The sequence below is a fragment of the Hyperolius riggenbachi genome, chromosome 1 (genome assembly GCF_040937935.1).
Source record: "Hyperolius riggenbachi isolate aHypRig1 chromosome 1, aHypRig1.pri, whole genome shotgun sequence".
In the NCBI taxonomy this organism is placed as follows: domain Eukaryota; kingdom Metazoa; phylum Chordata; class Amphibia; order Anura; family Hyperoliidae; genus Hyperolius; species Hyperolius riggenbachi.
In genome coordinates, this window is record NC_090646.1 from 353461798 (window position 1) to 353477653 (window position 15856).

A 15856-nucleotide genomic window follows, 5' to 3' on the forward strand; every position below is an offset into this window, starting at 1 on the left:
TTTTATCAGTCACATCCCATCCTTGGCATTCCTTTTACTGCTTACTGGGCTATACAAGCTTTATGTCATATCCTTACATTGGGTTTGTGTCGTACATTGTTCCCTGTTTTTGGCATTATATTTAACACAAATTATTACTGTTGCATAAAATTGGTTGTTGAGGGGCGGCTCTTTACTTACCTGTGCAATATTTTTGGATTTATTATCTAATTATACCCCTGCTGCATTATTTTTAATTAATTGTTTTAGACACTGTGTTCAAATTATATATCAAATAAAGCTCTGTTATATTTTTGCATAGGGTTGCAGTGGTGCGGTCTTTACTGGATCAACTTTTTCTTTCTTTGTATACATTAATTTGAGGAGTAACCCAAAAAATGAAAATAGGGCAGCACTCAAATGACAAGGGTGTGTGAGCGTGCAAGCAAATTTTTATGTAAAAGAGCTGCACTGGACTGAAGTTGTCAGTATAATTTGAGGAGCAAATTTGTAATGTGAGCAGATTTCCCACATTGTACTATAACATTATGACATGTTTGAGTGGGGCAGATGCAGCTGGGATATGGGGAGCAAGATTACAAACTGGTATGAAAGCTACACCACCCAATTTTTTTAATCACCGTTTCCATGGGTCTCAATGCCTGCTTTATGACTTGGTGCCATGGTAATAAACATCTTGTTCACGATTTTCTACAGAACTATAGAATACAACAGCAGTATTTTCCTGATCATTGGTATTTGTAGTTCATCACACTTGCCCACTAGTCATTACACCTACACTCAGTACCAAACATTGCACTGGACCAGATTTAGAGGTCATGCTGACTAGGGTAACTGATTGGTGACACCGCTGAAAATGATTTACAACTACACACTTCCTCTCCTTGTACCCTATTCCCCAAAAGGGGTGACTAAGTTAAAATTAGTAGAGTTAAAAAGGGAACACTATGCATGTTAGGAACCCCATCCACCAGTGCACTGCCTATGAAATTAGCCCTCTAGTGCCTGCTTAACAAAGTGAAGGTCTTGCATCTAGTATTTACCACTTATGCCTGATACTTACAGTCCGTACAACATATTCCAGTGAAATAAGTAAAGCTGAATGTAACTCAATACATGCAGAGTTACAGTGATCATGTAGTGAATTGCTGTAAACATAGCTAGTTATAAGGTAGCCTTACCATTTCTGCACTGCTCCCCACCATCATTACAGAGCTTTGATGAGCCCCAGCAGGTCCTCAAATTTAGTTAGACTTCCTAGTATAACAATCCAGACACATCCCCTTCTAGCCCTGACCATACTCTTTCCATGCCAACCAAGACCCCACTAGCTATGTCCTAAATCAGCCTAAGCTCCAGTAGGCATGATGTCCGGAAAGCCCCATTAGTGACACAACAGGATCACTTTTAAGTGGTTAGAATGAGGCACTGCTCTCAGGGTTTTCTTATTTGTGTTCCTGTTATGGAAATTTCCCAATATCGTGGCAGGAAAGTTGAGGTGGAAGGCATCCAGTGTTGCCACAACTCTCAATTATGGGCTTAATTAGCACATTAATAGAACCTGGCATCCCATTCATATCCAAGTCAATGGTGTCCAATTTAGGTGTTAAATTACTACCCCAAGAATTTCAGATCACTGTGCTTGCCATGTTTTAGTGCTCTGCTTATGGTGTGTGATCTGCAATAACATTACAGTTTATACCTGTGTTGTGCTTTGCTGTTGAGTGAATTGTCACAAAGAGGAGCAATTTTTGATGTGCATTGTATGCACAGTGCTTATCAATGAAGGTCTATGGGCAACTCACACAGGGCCTGATTAACAACATCCTCGAGGTCCTCCCCACATAAAACCTTTTACACCCACACGTGATAATATATACATGTGTGGAAATGCAATAGATCGGTAACCAGAGTGGATGACCTTGCCATTCATACCATTATAGGATGATAGACTATGCATCAATATCTCACAACTACCACATCTGGTATGCAATTCACTTTTTCTCCTCGGTTTTCGCCTTGGTGATATTTTATCATCTTCTGTTTAAATAAATTTTTCATCACTTCACAATGAAAAACTACCAAAAGTAGTGGAAAAAGTACTGTCAGAATTATTCTGATTATTTTCTTACTCACAGGAAGTTTAGAATGCATTTTGACAATGTGTGAAAATATAAACTTGGAGAAAAATCAGGAGAAAAAGTGAATTGCATATGGTCCCTGGACTCAAATCACCTAAGATTCCCCGTAACAACCCCATTCCGCCTCTCATGACACTGGACCCTCTATCCCATTTTTATCCTATAAAACAATCAACCCCTGATGTGAATGAATGCTAAAAACAATGCAATGGTCCATATAAAATCTTGTGCAAAAGTGCTTGTGCTTTTGCTTTAACCACTTGAGGACCCACCCTTTACCCCCCCTTAAGGACCAGCGCTGTTATTTGTGATCTGTGCTGGGTGGGCTCTACAGCCCCCAGCACAAATCAGGGTGCATCCAGAGCGATCAGATCGCCCCCCTTTTTCCCCCACTATGGGGATGATGTGCAGGGGGGGTCTGATCGCTCCGGCCTGCCGGTGTTGCAGGGGGGGGGGCACCTCAAAGCCCCCCTCCGCGGCGAAATCCCCCCCCCTCCCTCTCCTACCTGGCCCCCCTGGTGTTCCGGGCTGCACAGGACGCTATCCGTCCTGTGCAGCCAGTGACAGGACGTCCCCTGTCACATGGCGGCGATCCCCGGCCGCTGATTGGCCGGGGATCGCCGATCTGCCTTACGGCGCTGCTGCGCAGCAGCGCCGTACAATGTAAACAAAGCGGATTATTTCCGCTTGTGTTTACATTTAGCCTGCGAGCCGCCATCGGCGGCCCGCAGGCTATTCACGGAGCCCCCCGCCGTGAATTGACAGGAAGCAGCCGCTCGCGCGAGCGGCTGCTTCCTGATTAATCAGCCTGCAGCTGGCGACGCAATACTGCGTCGCTGGTCCTGCAGCTGCCACTTTGCCGACGCGCGGTATGAGTGCGCGGTCGGCAAGTGGTTAATGAAGTGTTCCTGCATAGGACATGCATTGCTCCGCACTTAGGTAAATAATGGTACTGTTCAAGTGTCCCTCAGTATGTGGAGAGTTAACCTCCCCGGCGTTTTAATTCCCTGCAATTTTTGTAAAAAAAAGCGGTACAATTTTTTTTTAAGTGTTTCTTTATATTGTAAGCATTTTTGCGGATCGCTTGCAAGTTGCGGTCTTGCAAGCATGCATATTTTTATTTTTTTAACTTTTATTTTTTTTACTTTAATGTTTGCTACTACAGGCAGTAGCGCTGCCCATGTTTTTTTTTTTTTTTTTTTACACTTACAATTTTTTATATTGGATCCAATACAATTTTTTTTTTTTCCCGCCTGATGTAATGACGTTGCTCGTGCTCCCAACACAAGGAGTCACACACTAGGAGACGTGATCGCAGATGTACAGGAAGTGACAAAGGAGGAAGAAGAGGAGATCGCCACCTACATTCCAGCGATGCCGCAGGTTAGTAATTGTAATAACTGGACAAGCCTGACTCATCCTTACCAATTTGTGCTTTTTTTCGGACAAGTCAGGCTCTAAGGAGGTTAATGCAGACTGTGCGTAGTATGGCAGTCCCCTGCAGGGTGAGTATTCACGTGCAGGGCCCCTGTGGCTTGCGTTGTTGTGCTGGCTGTTCCCCAGTGTCACGCTTTGCCAATCTCTGTGGGGCCAAGTTGCCAGAAAGCCGAGCTCCAGCTGGTAGCTCAGGCCGTCTCCACCACAATCCTTCCTGTAGTGGTACGTCTCGCTGGTGCTGGACTTCCGGGTCATGGTGGCATGCCTTTGATGATGTCACCTCCTGGCCTTTCATCCAGTGGATGGTAGTACAACTTGCTTCTAGGCGTCCACTGGTCAGTGTGGCAGGCTTGCTACACTGAGGGGTTTCAGTGCTCATGGTCGCCAAAGTCAATAATGGGCCCACCACCATGTTGACTTAACCTCCCTGGCGGTAAGCCCGTGCTGAGCACGAGCTATGCCGCCGGAAGGCACCGCTCAGGCCCCGCTGGGCCGATTTGCATAATTTTTTTTTTGCTACACACAGCTAGCAATTTGCTAGCTGCGTGTGCAATCCGATCGCCGCCGCTACCCGCCGATCCGCAGCGCCGCCCCCCCCCAGACCCCGTGCGCTGCCTGGCCAATCAGTGCCAGGCAGCGCTGTGGGGTGGATCGGAGTCCCCTTTGACGTCACGACGTCGGTGACGTCATCCCGCCCATCGCCATGGCGACAGGGGAGGGAGGCGATCGGAGGGGCTGGGGGGATGCCGCTGAGCAGCGGCTATCATGTAGCGAGACCTTGTCTCGCTACATGAAAAAAAAAAAATTTAAAAATGGCTTTGCTGCCCCCTGGCGGATTTTAATAAACCGCCAGGAGGGTTAAGAGGGCAAGTTCCCTGATCCATATGAGATCAAACCCACCTTTTATTTTGTTCATTTTCCAAATAATGCAATCGCAGGATGGGAGCACATGATTTGGGCATTCCTTATAAGAGGATCTCACTTAGGGCTCCTTCACACAAAGGGCGTTTTGCCCTTTTTTCAAGCGCTGTCGATTTTCAAAATCGCCCTAAAACGCTTGTGCAATGACTCCCTATGAGAGAGTTCACAATCCACTCAGCAAAGTGGTGCCTGTACCATTTTTGAGGTGATTTTGCCTCAATAGAAGGTATAGGAAAAATTCGAAAACGCTCACAAAATCCCTTTGTGCAGCAATTGTGTTCGCATTTTTTAAGAATAAATACATTGTATTTATTATTTTCCGGGTCAAAGAGTTCACTTCCTGACTTGCGTCAGGAAGTGAATTTAAAAACTGCACTGGAAAAATCGCTTAGAAAAGCGGTTTAAGCAAAAACCCTGCCCGCAGTGGAGCTCCAGGAGGGGCAAAAAACGCTGCACTAAATTGCAAAACGCTTTTGTTTGCGATTACGATTTTAGATGTGAACGAGGCCTTATAGGGAGATTCAACCTTAATCTCTGTTGCAGGAGTCATGCATAGATATACATATACAATCCCAGCATATCGAGAGGATTTCTACAGGCAAAGTATAATAGTGTTGCAAAGTGCTGAAAATTTGTCCTAACCACTTCAGGCTAACTGGACGAGTATACAAGTCCAGTGTAGTTGTGGAGGGTGCACCACCAGTTTGTTGCTAAATGAGGCACATGTGGTATCATTTTAACCAGAACAAGTTGTAAAATACTACAATAAATAATTAAATAATTTTCAAAATTATGATCAAACTTGAGAAAGTATTAGTAAAACTACACAAGACATATGTGGTAATATTTTAACCGTGATAAGTAGTAGAACAGATTTTAAGGTGTTTTAGGGTTCAAGGCTATGTCTTGTGTATTATTTTGGTAACAAAACAATCAAAAGCAATACATTTTTCATATATTCTATATCAAAACCAAGACTTGTAAAATGAAAACAAAGTGACAGAATATTAAATAAAATAACTATATTGTTACCTTAGGAACTTGGCTTTTTAAATATGTATGCCATGAGGGTATACTACTGTTATTTTGCAAATAAGGTCTTGTCATCGACAATGTACAATGAGAAAGCAAAAAGCACAAAACAGAAAAAAAGACACCTTAATTTAAAAATACAATATTGTCATCATACATTGTGCTAGGAACATAATCTAAATCATGATGGATACGCAAATAAAATTTGTGGGTTTAACTTATAGTTAGCACTGTTTATTGTAAAGCTATAATGGATTCAAATGGAGAAAGCGTGTTTTTTCATATTTTTCCCTTATTTTCCCTTTAAAATTGATAGAAAATAAGGTCATTACAAAACAAAAATATCACTCACTAAAAGCCTACCGGTAATATGTCTGGAAAAAAAAACAATATAAAGATCATTTAGGTGTGATAAGTAGTAATAAAGTTATTGGCAAATAAATGGGAGCAGTGCTGATTTGTGAAAATTGCTTTAGTCCTGAAGTGGTTAAACACAAGATGAAAAATTATCTCCTAGGAGAAAACTCTGGAGAAAAAGCTAATTGCATATAGACCATAGTATCCAGTCCAAAGACGACAATATTGTCCACCCTGCAATGGTGATGGTTCTTAACCTCCTGGGCGATAATCCCGAGCTGAGCTCGGAGTATGTCGCGCAGGAGGAGTTCTCAGGCCCTGGTGGGCCAATTTGCGTAATTTTTTTATGTTACATGCAGCTAGCACTTTGCTAGCTGCGTGTAACTTCCGATCGCCGACGATCCGCCGCTACCCGCCGTGCCGCGCAGCCCCCCCTCCCCGACCCCTTGCGCAGTCTGGCCAATCAGTGCCAGGCAGCGCTGACGGGTGGATCGGGACTCCCTCTGACGTCACGAAGTCCATGACGTCGGTGACGTCATGCCGCCCCGTCGCCATGGCGACCGGGGAAGCCCAGCAGGAAATCCCGTTCTGAATGGGATTTCCTGCTTACTCTGATCGCCGAAGGCGATCGGAGTGGGTGGGGGGATGCCGCTGCGCAGCGACTATCATGTAGCGAGCCCAGGGCTCGCTACATGATATACAAAATAATTTTTTTTTAAAAAAAGTGCTGCGCCCCCTCCTGGGCGATGTAATTATATTGCCCAGAGGGTTAAAGTGTTTAGCTAGAGGGTGTTTCACCCAACCCTTTTTATTGTTCATAACCTGTGAATTGATCTTTTCAGTCAGTTCACTTTTTGTTTGTCCTATGTACTTTTTGCCACATGGGCATATGGTACAGTATATGATACCTTTGGTGCTGCAGGTGATAAAATTCTCACTCAAGTATTCCTCTCTATTCTCTTCCACTGAGGTAATTTTTTTGCATATCTTTTTGTCTTGCAGCAGTTTACACATCTGCCTCATCTGGTAAAGCCTCTGTTGTGTGCTTTCTTCCTCAGTTCAGTCCTTGCAGTGGTGGCTACTTGTAGGCCTATAGTAATTGGCTTACGAAAGATAATGGATGGTTCTTCTAGTATCCGTTCATTAAGACTTAGGCTGCTTACACACAGGGACGTTACAGGCGCACGTTAGTGCAGCCTGTAACGCTCCCCCAACGCACAGCAATGTAACACAAGTGGGCTGTTCACACTGCCCACGTTGCGTTACATGTAACGCTGCACGTTCTTCCGAAAGTGCAGCATGCTACGGCGTTACAGCGGCTTAAGCCACGTTAGACTGTTTGCACATGCTCAGTCATGTTGGGGAGGAGCGGAGAGCGGCCAGGCACATGGCTAATTAATATTCACTGCACGCTGTGACGTGCAGTGTTTACTTCCTGGTGCGGCCGCTCTGTGCGGCGATTGGCCGGCGGGACCACGTGATGCCGCATGCGTCCAAGAGTACGCATCACAGATGCCAGAGTGAGCTGCACAACGCGGCTCACTCTGACGTCCACATCGAAGAGCACCAGGCCTTGCGTTAGGTGCACGTTATTCGACCTTAACGTAGCACCTAACGCAACGTCTTGGTGCGCAAGTAGCCTTAGATGTTTTCTTAGTGTGGGCCAGTGTCTCTCTATGATCTTCCTTACATGTTTTATTTGCGAATGGTATTTTACGTTGATTTTTAGTGTGTGGTTATCTTCATGTGGTTTTACTTTCTTGATGAGTAACTCCCGTCTATTGCTTCCACCTCTTTTCTTACCGTATTAATCACCTCTTCTGCAAAACCTTTATCTAGTTCCACTGACTAGTATCCACAAATAATGTAATTACTTTATTAGGGACGTATCACTGAAATAAAGACAAATTCATACCGGGGAGGAGGAGGAAGCACAAGTGTTTCTCAGGGCTTGTGCTTCTTCTTCCTACCCAGTTTTAATTTGTTTTTATTTGAGTAATTACAAATTTGTATTTGTGGATACTAGCCAGTGTATCTTTTGATTATGGAATGCCATGGTTGTTTGGTTTACATAAAAGTTTGATTACACTTCCATGGCTATGGATTTGCGTTGGCATTTTTGGCTCTGTTTACTTGTTTTACGAGGTTAGTGAGGGAAGATTTCCCCTCACTTACTATTCTCTGGGGCTGGTAACCAGGATATGCAGTATGGGGGATATCTCCTCAACAAAAAGGCAGGTGACAATAAACAAACTAAAGAAAATATTTATAACTGTCAGCTCTCAATTTGGGAAGATTTATTTTATTCTTTTTTTCTCAGTGATAGTGACAAACATCATGGGAAATAATGGGAAATCTCTATGTGGGGAGACGGTAATACAAACCTTGCACGGGCTCTAGTCCTTCCCTACTTTGCACAATAAAGCAAAAGCCAGGAGCATAGCAATAGGGGATGCAGAGGTTGCATCTGCACCAGGGCCCTTGGCCAGAGGGGCCCCAAAGGGCCCTTCCTCAACCACAGTATCAGCTGGCAGGTCTTTGTGAGCTGTATCCATTATTATGTGTAGAGTGCTTGTTGATGGGGGTTAGGGGGCAGTGTAAAACTTGCACTGGGGCGCGTAGCTCCTTAGCTACGCCACTGGCAAAAGTTTAACCAGGAGTTCTACTCAAAGTATGCCTGAATACAGGAACACTTTAACAAAAGAAAAACATGTCCCTGGGTTTCTATCACAAAGACCCCAGACTCAATTCTAAACAAATCTTCTGTTTGCACTTCTTATGTAGTTATTTATCTTTTCTCTGCCATGCCAAAAACTGTTAAATTGGACAGCAATGACTTATTGCTTGAGCTTATTAAAAGTTTCTAGTGTAAATGCAATCTTCTCAGGGTAGTATAGAGTGTGAAATAACCCTCTTATGGCTTCAACAGGTGTCAAATGTTATTTAGAAACATTTACATGCTAGGTAATTTGCAGAAAGGAGAAACACTGTAAACCTCTGCACTGCTGCAAAAGGAGTCCTCTTTATTAAAATAAGTGATTACAGTTCAATAATATATGACTCAGTGTAAGACATACCCGTCCTTCAAAGGCTCAAGCCTTTGAAAAAGCGCATCATGCAAAACAATCATCAGGCGTCATGTCCCCGCCAACGCTGCCACACAGCCTGAGAAAGACAAGTATGTCATAGGGCCTGTACACACTGCTGCATTTGCGCTGCGTTTTTAAAATTGCATGCATTTTCTTAAATCCCAAAGTCTTTTGAAAAATCATGAAAATTGTGATGAACGGTACACAGTGGTGCAATGCGTTTTTAGAAAGAAAAAAAATGCAATCGCAGTGACTGCCATGCTTTTTAAGTGCTGCGTTTGAAAGAAACGCATGAAAAACGCAATGCAGTCATTGCATTTTTTAGGTAAACAATCAGAAAACTAGGAAAAGAAAGCCTCAGCAACATTGCAAGCGCACAAAAATCGCAAGTAGAAATCTGATTAAAAAACGCAATCACATCGCACTGCGTTTGCGATTTTCAGTGTGTCCAGACCCTTACATGGAGTTATGTCCTTTTGAACTGTATTCTCTTACTTCAGTAAAGATGACTTATTTTGCGGCAGTGCCGAGGTTTACAGCGTTTCTCCTTTCAGTATAGTGGCTACTGCAATCATCACCTCAGAGCAGATTGGAAGGAGGATGTAAATGCATACCCTGACATCTATCAATGCGTTAGCTTCCTATATGATGAAGCAAGCTCTCCTTACAGAGGAAGTTGCACATAATTCATAGTGCTTGCTACTGACTGCCTTTCGTCCAAACAATTTTTAGAATTTTCAAAAAAACAAGATCCCAAGCCTCCCGAGCTCCGAGCAGCGCAGAGCAATTCTGAACTGCGCATACACAGGTTTCAAACTGCACATGTGCAATGAAAGACAGCGATCGTGGACGAGCGCCTACTTCAGGGTGCACGTGTAATTTTGGGAACATGCATAGTTCTGAATCACACATCGCTACTCAGGGGAACTTCTGGAAAACTATTCTTTTCAACAGAGTGAACAAATCTCAGGGTAGGAACACACTAGGCAGAATCGCATGTGCGGTTTCCACTATGTGCTATGGAAAACGCATATGCGATTCTGCCTAGTGTATTCCTACCCCAATACTTAGAGGGCCGGGGGTAGTGAATGAGAGTGACCCCAAGAACAATGGGAAGCATCTGGACACTCAGGAGGAGGTAATCTAGCCCACCATGGACTCCACTCATTTTACCCGGTTCAGAGGTACTTTCAAGTTTCCTTTAAAGGACAACTGAAGTGAGAAGAATATGGAGGCTGCCATATTAATTTCCTTTTAAACAATACCAGTTGCCAGGCAGCCCTGCTGATCTATATGGCTGCAGTAGTGTCTGAATAACACCAGAAACAAGCATGCATCTAATCTCGTCAGATCTGACAATAATATCAGAAACATCTGAACTGTTGTACGCTTGTTCAGGGTCTATGGCTAAAAGTATTAGAGGCAGAGGATCAGCAGGATGGCCAGGGAACTAGTATTGTTTAAAAGGAAATAAATATGGCAGCCACCATATCTCTCTTGCTTCAGTTGTCCTTTAAACAGCTGTCTAAAGAAGGACAGATAAATGGAAAGGAGGTACCCTGGTATGTATAAAATGGATAAAAACCAGTTTAAAATCGAAAAAGGTGAGGTGGCTTTCCTCAATAAAGAAATTCTTGTACGAACAAAGAATTTTATTTAGCACAGCCTGTGCTAAATAAAATCGAAAAAGGTGAGGTGGCTTACCTCAATAGCGAATTTCTTGTATGAACAAATAATTTTAAACTGGTTTTAAACCATTTTATACATACTCTTTCCCTTTAACTGTGCTTAATTTACACCCCAACATCCCCTGTTTTAGGGGTTGAGACAGAACACCTGTGGTCCTTACCACAGAGGTTCGCTGTCACTTTTCATAAGGAGAGCAACCACACCCAGGTCTGGCCGGACCACCCCGAGTGGAGTCGGGTTCATTGTCTCCACCTGCTTCCTGCGGTTGGTTTCCCCCTTGCAACCCGCCTTTGTGAGTAGTATTTAGAATTTATTTTCTTCACACTTTTCCTATCTAACATACTACACTATTTGGGCTCTTGTTTTTGTCTCCTGTACCTTTTTGCCTAGGGTGCTGCGACACCCCTCCACAGGGGCGTAGCAATAGGGGTTGCAGAGGTTGCGACCGCATCGGGGCCCTTGGGCCAGAGGGGCCCCGAAGGGCACTCCCTCAATTGCAATATTCGCTCTCTATTGGTCCTGTGCTCATATTAATCACTTCTATAGATACTTTGAATAGTAGTAATCATTAAGAAAGTGTTCCCCATCCTCTTCTTGCACTTCTGACACTGTAGTTGCCATTGGCAGGTTTTGGTGCGCCGTATCAATTGTTATGTATAGAGTGCTTGGGGGGGGCCCCATGTAAAACTTGCATCGGGGCCCACAGCTCCTTAGCTACGCCACTGCCCCTCCAACTTTGTCTAAAGAAGGATTACTTTATAGTTCAGAAGAGAAACTCTTTGCACCACACAACAGTTTCAACAGCTGTGAATGGGAAATGATAGCATTATAATGTGAGAAAGCCCTGTCATAAAACATGCTTGCACCTTCACATAATATAAAAGCAAGTCTGAATCAGGTACTGGAAAGTCATAAGCAATAAGTATGTCACTGTGACCAGCACTGCCTCAGGATATATAAACAATACAGTGCGTGTCAATGTTTGTTTGTTAAACAGTACCAGAATCATTCACTTTACAGCAATCGGTTTAGAAGTAATACAGCTAAAAACCTCATAAAAATACACTTGTAACTGTTTTTCCCATAACTTAATTCTTGCAATTCTTACCGTTCTGCTGAGTTCATCAGCTATGGTAGCACTTCACTTGTTGTTGTAACGATCCGCTCAGCTGCCTGCGCAGGCAGGCAGCCTTTTGATCATTATTCAGGTCTGCATGCTGCAGGACTCTGGAAAGAAGTCCTTCTGTCAGTTTTGCAGCTTGTGCTTGCTGAGGAATTTGCATACGTTGTCATGCAAATTGCCTGGCCACATTCATTGGAGGCGTGTACTATAAGTACTATGTGTGTCCCACAATGCTTCGCTGCTCATAGAGGTTTGTTCCTGCTGGACTCACCTGGAGTGTCAGCCACTGCTATCTTAGTATAGTTAATTCTTGGGGAGTGCTCCTTGCATTCCTAGTTAGTGCAGTCAGTTTGTGTATAATTTGTACTGCCTATTCTGTCTTGTCTGTCGCGATTGCGCTGTCACCAGCGGCGGTTGATAGCGAATCGCTCTGTCTTGTTTGGATCTCACTAGCCTCTAGCGGTAGCGGCTGTGGATCCTTCTGATCTGAGTTCCTGGAGTGTAAGCTGGAGCAGCGGTTGCTACCGGCTACCTCATCTGATCTGTCTTGTTTAGATCGCACTAGCCGCTAGCGTTAGCGGCTGTGGATCTTTCTGATCTGTGTTCCTGCTTGGATCACACTTGCTCTGGCGGAAGAGCGGTGGATCCTTTCTGCCTAGTTCCTGTTTCTCGTTTGTCTGTCTTGTCTGATATGGGCGCTTGCTGTAGGCTCGGTGAGGTAACCGTTAAGCAAGCGTTCACGTTCTTTGTTTCGTGTTTGTCTGTTGATGGTTAGTTAGGCGTGTTTGTCTCTATTGTGCTTATCACGTGGAGACCGCGCATAACCGCGTGCACTGTTGCGAATGAGTGCGGTGTTCGCGGTTAGCTAGCGTTTATTATTTTCCGTATATTCTCATTGTATTATTTGCTGTGCCTTTGCTAACCTCGTATTCTGTTCTGATCTGCCTTGTGTCACGTCTGGCGATCGCACCTCTCGCGATCGCGTTCCTATTTCATATCTGCTGTTGTGTATGCGCGGTCGCGGGGTGGCGACTAGATTGGCGCACACACATACAATCTGTCCCTTTGCTCGTTCTCATTCGCAATCGCCTCTCTTGCGATTGCGTTCTGCGCTTCGTACAAATTCCTGTCTGGCATTTGTGGAGGTACAGAGGATTGGTTCCTCTGCACTCCCCAGCGCCATCTGCCTACAGGAATTTTCCCTCTACTGGTGCTTGCACCAAAAGCTGGGTTCTAGTATCTTGACACGCTTGTGGAGGACCTCCGCAGTGTCAGCGCACATCTTTGTGCGCTGAACACGGAGATATCCCACAATCGTTACATTATGAGCAGCCCAACCCAAAACCCCAGTGTAGAGGGAATTTCTGATTTGTACGATTTTGCTGAGTATGGTTCCTGTGTCTTTAAGAGTTTCAAAATATTAAATTCAGAGACGAAAGAGGATTTTCTCTCTGAATGCGTAAAATTTTGTCTGAATCCTACTTTTCAAATTACTGATCCGTCCACGTCTGCTCTCCAATTAGCTTATGTGCTTTTGAAAGATGATCTGTTTGTATGGGCTCATGAAATCTTGCAAGACAATTCTTGGAATGATAATCTATATCAGTTTCTTACATTTACATTCTCCTACTGGTTTGAGTTGCCTTGCTTGCCACCTGCCCTGTATGAGTGTGTAGTTGCTAATGAGTCAGCTGCTCTACCTACTTCATGCAAAACCATTCAGTTTGAAAATGAATGCAGTAACTATTCCCCTGTGTCTAAACAGCAGCCACCTAAAGCAGCAAGGACTAAAAGCAGGAAAAAAAGGAAGACTTCTCAGCTGAAAAAACCGTTGCCCATAGCAATTACAAATAAAAAAATTGTTTCTGTAAAGTCTGAAATTTCTCAGTCTCAGGTTTCATTACCCCAAGAAAGGGCATTTGTGGATCCTTTGATAGGCAGAATTATTTTCTATATTAAAGGAGTGAGAAAGTCTTTGCATGTTCCTGACCCCAACCCTTATGAGGGTTTCTTGGAAACCGAGTTGTTTGAACCCCCATTTGCTCCATGGGATATTGGAGCATTAATTGAGGAGTTCGAGATTGATTGGAAGGCGTTTTGCGATTTTTACATCGCAAAAAGCGCAGAGATTCTTTATGCTTGTCTTGATTCGGTGTACGCTTTGATTGACTCTGATGAGTGTGACGAATGTTTTGTGAATCCGGTGACTTATGTGTGGCAGACGATTTTGGATGAATTGCACACACACCAATCAATTGACTTCAATAAAGAGACATCGTTATCGGATGATTGTTCCTGCCTTTCTGGGGTAAAGCATGTGAGTCTAGATATTGTGCGACCTGACATGAATGGGTGCACTACTGTGGTTGATTCTTGTGCGAATCTTGAAAGATTCTCTCCTGATTGCGTGAAGTTTGAATCTATGCGATGTAATGCCTGTTTCTCAGATGTTCCTGCAGATTGTGATCAACATGAATGTGCCAGTTTTCTCAAAGATATGTGGGATCCCTTGTCATCTAAGAACAGATCTTTAAGATCTTCCATCTATGATCCTGCTATGGGAAAAATTCCTAAACTATGCAGCATCAAAAGTGAAATTAATATGCCTAATAAAGTTTATTCTGTTGATGTCGCTATTTCTTCTGCAGATGAGTCTCTGTCTCACCCTGTTCACACCTGTAAGGGCCCGTTGCCTGGGGACAATTGCTCCAGTGTTTCGACCCTAGATGCCTTGCAGTCTGCTCCGCAGATCGCGGAGATTTGCGCTATGGAAGCGTCAGTTTCACAACCTAAAGCGATCTTGGATTCGCAGGTTTTGCGTTCTGGCTCCTCGGATTTGACATTGTTAGCCGAATCTAAGAGTGAGACAGCGCTTCGGTTTTGCGAATCTGACTCTGAAACATCTTTGCTGGGTCCAGAGAAAGTTTCTCTGAGCCTGCCCTGTACCATGAATAACAATATGATGTCCAATCACACTGACATTTGTGAGTCCCTTTCTTGTTCTGAGGAAAGTGCTGATTCTGCACCCTGTACTCTGGATGAGTTAAGATGGCCTTGTTTAGAGTCTCCTGCAGTGTCCCTAGAGGCTCGTCTAGGTATTGCCACTATACTCACCTGTTTTTCTGCAGTTTTGGAGTTACAAGCTAGTTTGACTGCCACACAGAATTCTGGGTACAGTGAGAATGAAGTTAGGGAGTCAGTGTGTGTTCCAGTAAATATACCTGTACATTCCCCTCATGATGATGAGATCCAGTCTCAGGTTATGGTGGAACCATTCCTGGGACATCTGCCCTGTCCACAAAATAAACTTCCAGTTTTGCCCTGTAACATGGATAGTTCAGAATCCTTCCGAGAAAACTTGAAAAATGATGTTCCTGAGGTCTTGTTTGATGTTCTGGAGGTCTCAGAGTTCCTCCCAAAGGGTGCAGAACTTGTAGGAGATGTCTCCTGCCCCCCAAGTCCTTCTGAGGTGTTACCCTCTTCCGTAGGCATTGCTGCCTTGCTGGCTACCTTTTCAGCTCTGATGGAGCTTCACTCATATGTAGTCAATGATGATATTATTGTCACAGAAATTTCTGAATTTGTATCCGAGTCTTCTTGTGAAAGTACAGTGCCTGTGACCTCCACTCATGATGATTCTCTGTCCGGTACTGGTTTTGGTCTTGTCGTGCCGGACTCTGAGGTTGGCAGTTCCCCGACATGTACTGAGGTTTCTCCTGTGCTGGTGTACCCCAGTGTGCTCTGTGACCCAGAAAGCCCAAGTGTGCCTCGGTTACCAGCGTACTCAGATGCTTCCTCGGTGGAGACATGCTCTGATTTAGCCTGCCTGCTTGCATGCCCAGAAGTGGTCCCTGAAAGTCTTGATCTTGATGGGTGTCCTCGTAATTCTGAATCCGGAATTGTCATTGGTTCCATGGGGGTTCTTGGTAATTCTCCATGTGAGCCTGGTGATTGTTCTGCCCTCTTGGGATCTCTGTGGAGCTTCAAAAGGTTCTGGGAGATTCCGGGAGAGATTTTGCTTGGTCCCCTGGATAAGATCAACGGTGGCTTTTGTGTTGTAAGGGACA

At 44.2% G+C, this 15856-nt stretch overlaps 1 long non-coding RNA gene across 2 annotated transcripts in view; it reads right to left on the reverse strand.

Moving 5' to 3' along the window:
• The window catches only part of LOC137513503 (uncharacterized), a 66790-nt gene extending 54971 nt beyond the window's left edge, over positions 1–11819 (reverse strand). The window contains exon 1 of one of the 2 annotated variants that reach the window (XR_011020525.1): positions 11775–11819. This is a non-coding gene — a long non-coding RNA (uncharacterized lncRNA). The remainder of the gene's footprint in view (positions 1–11774) is intronic. The other variant, XR_011020524.1, reaches the window with a different exon arrangement.
• Between the last annotated feature and the right edge of the window lie 4037 nt (positions 11820–15856).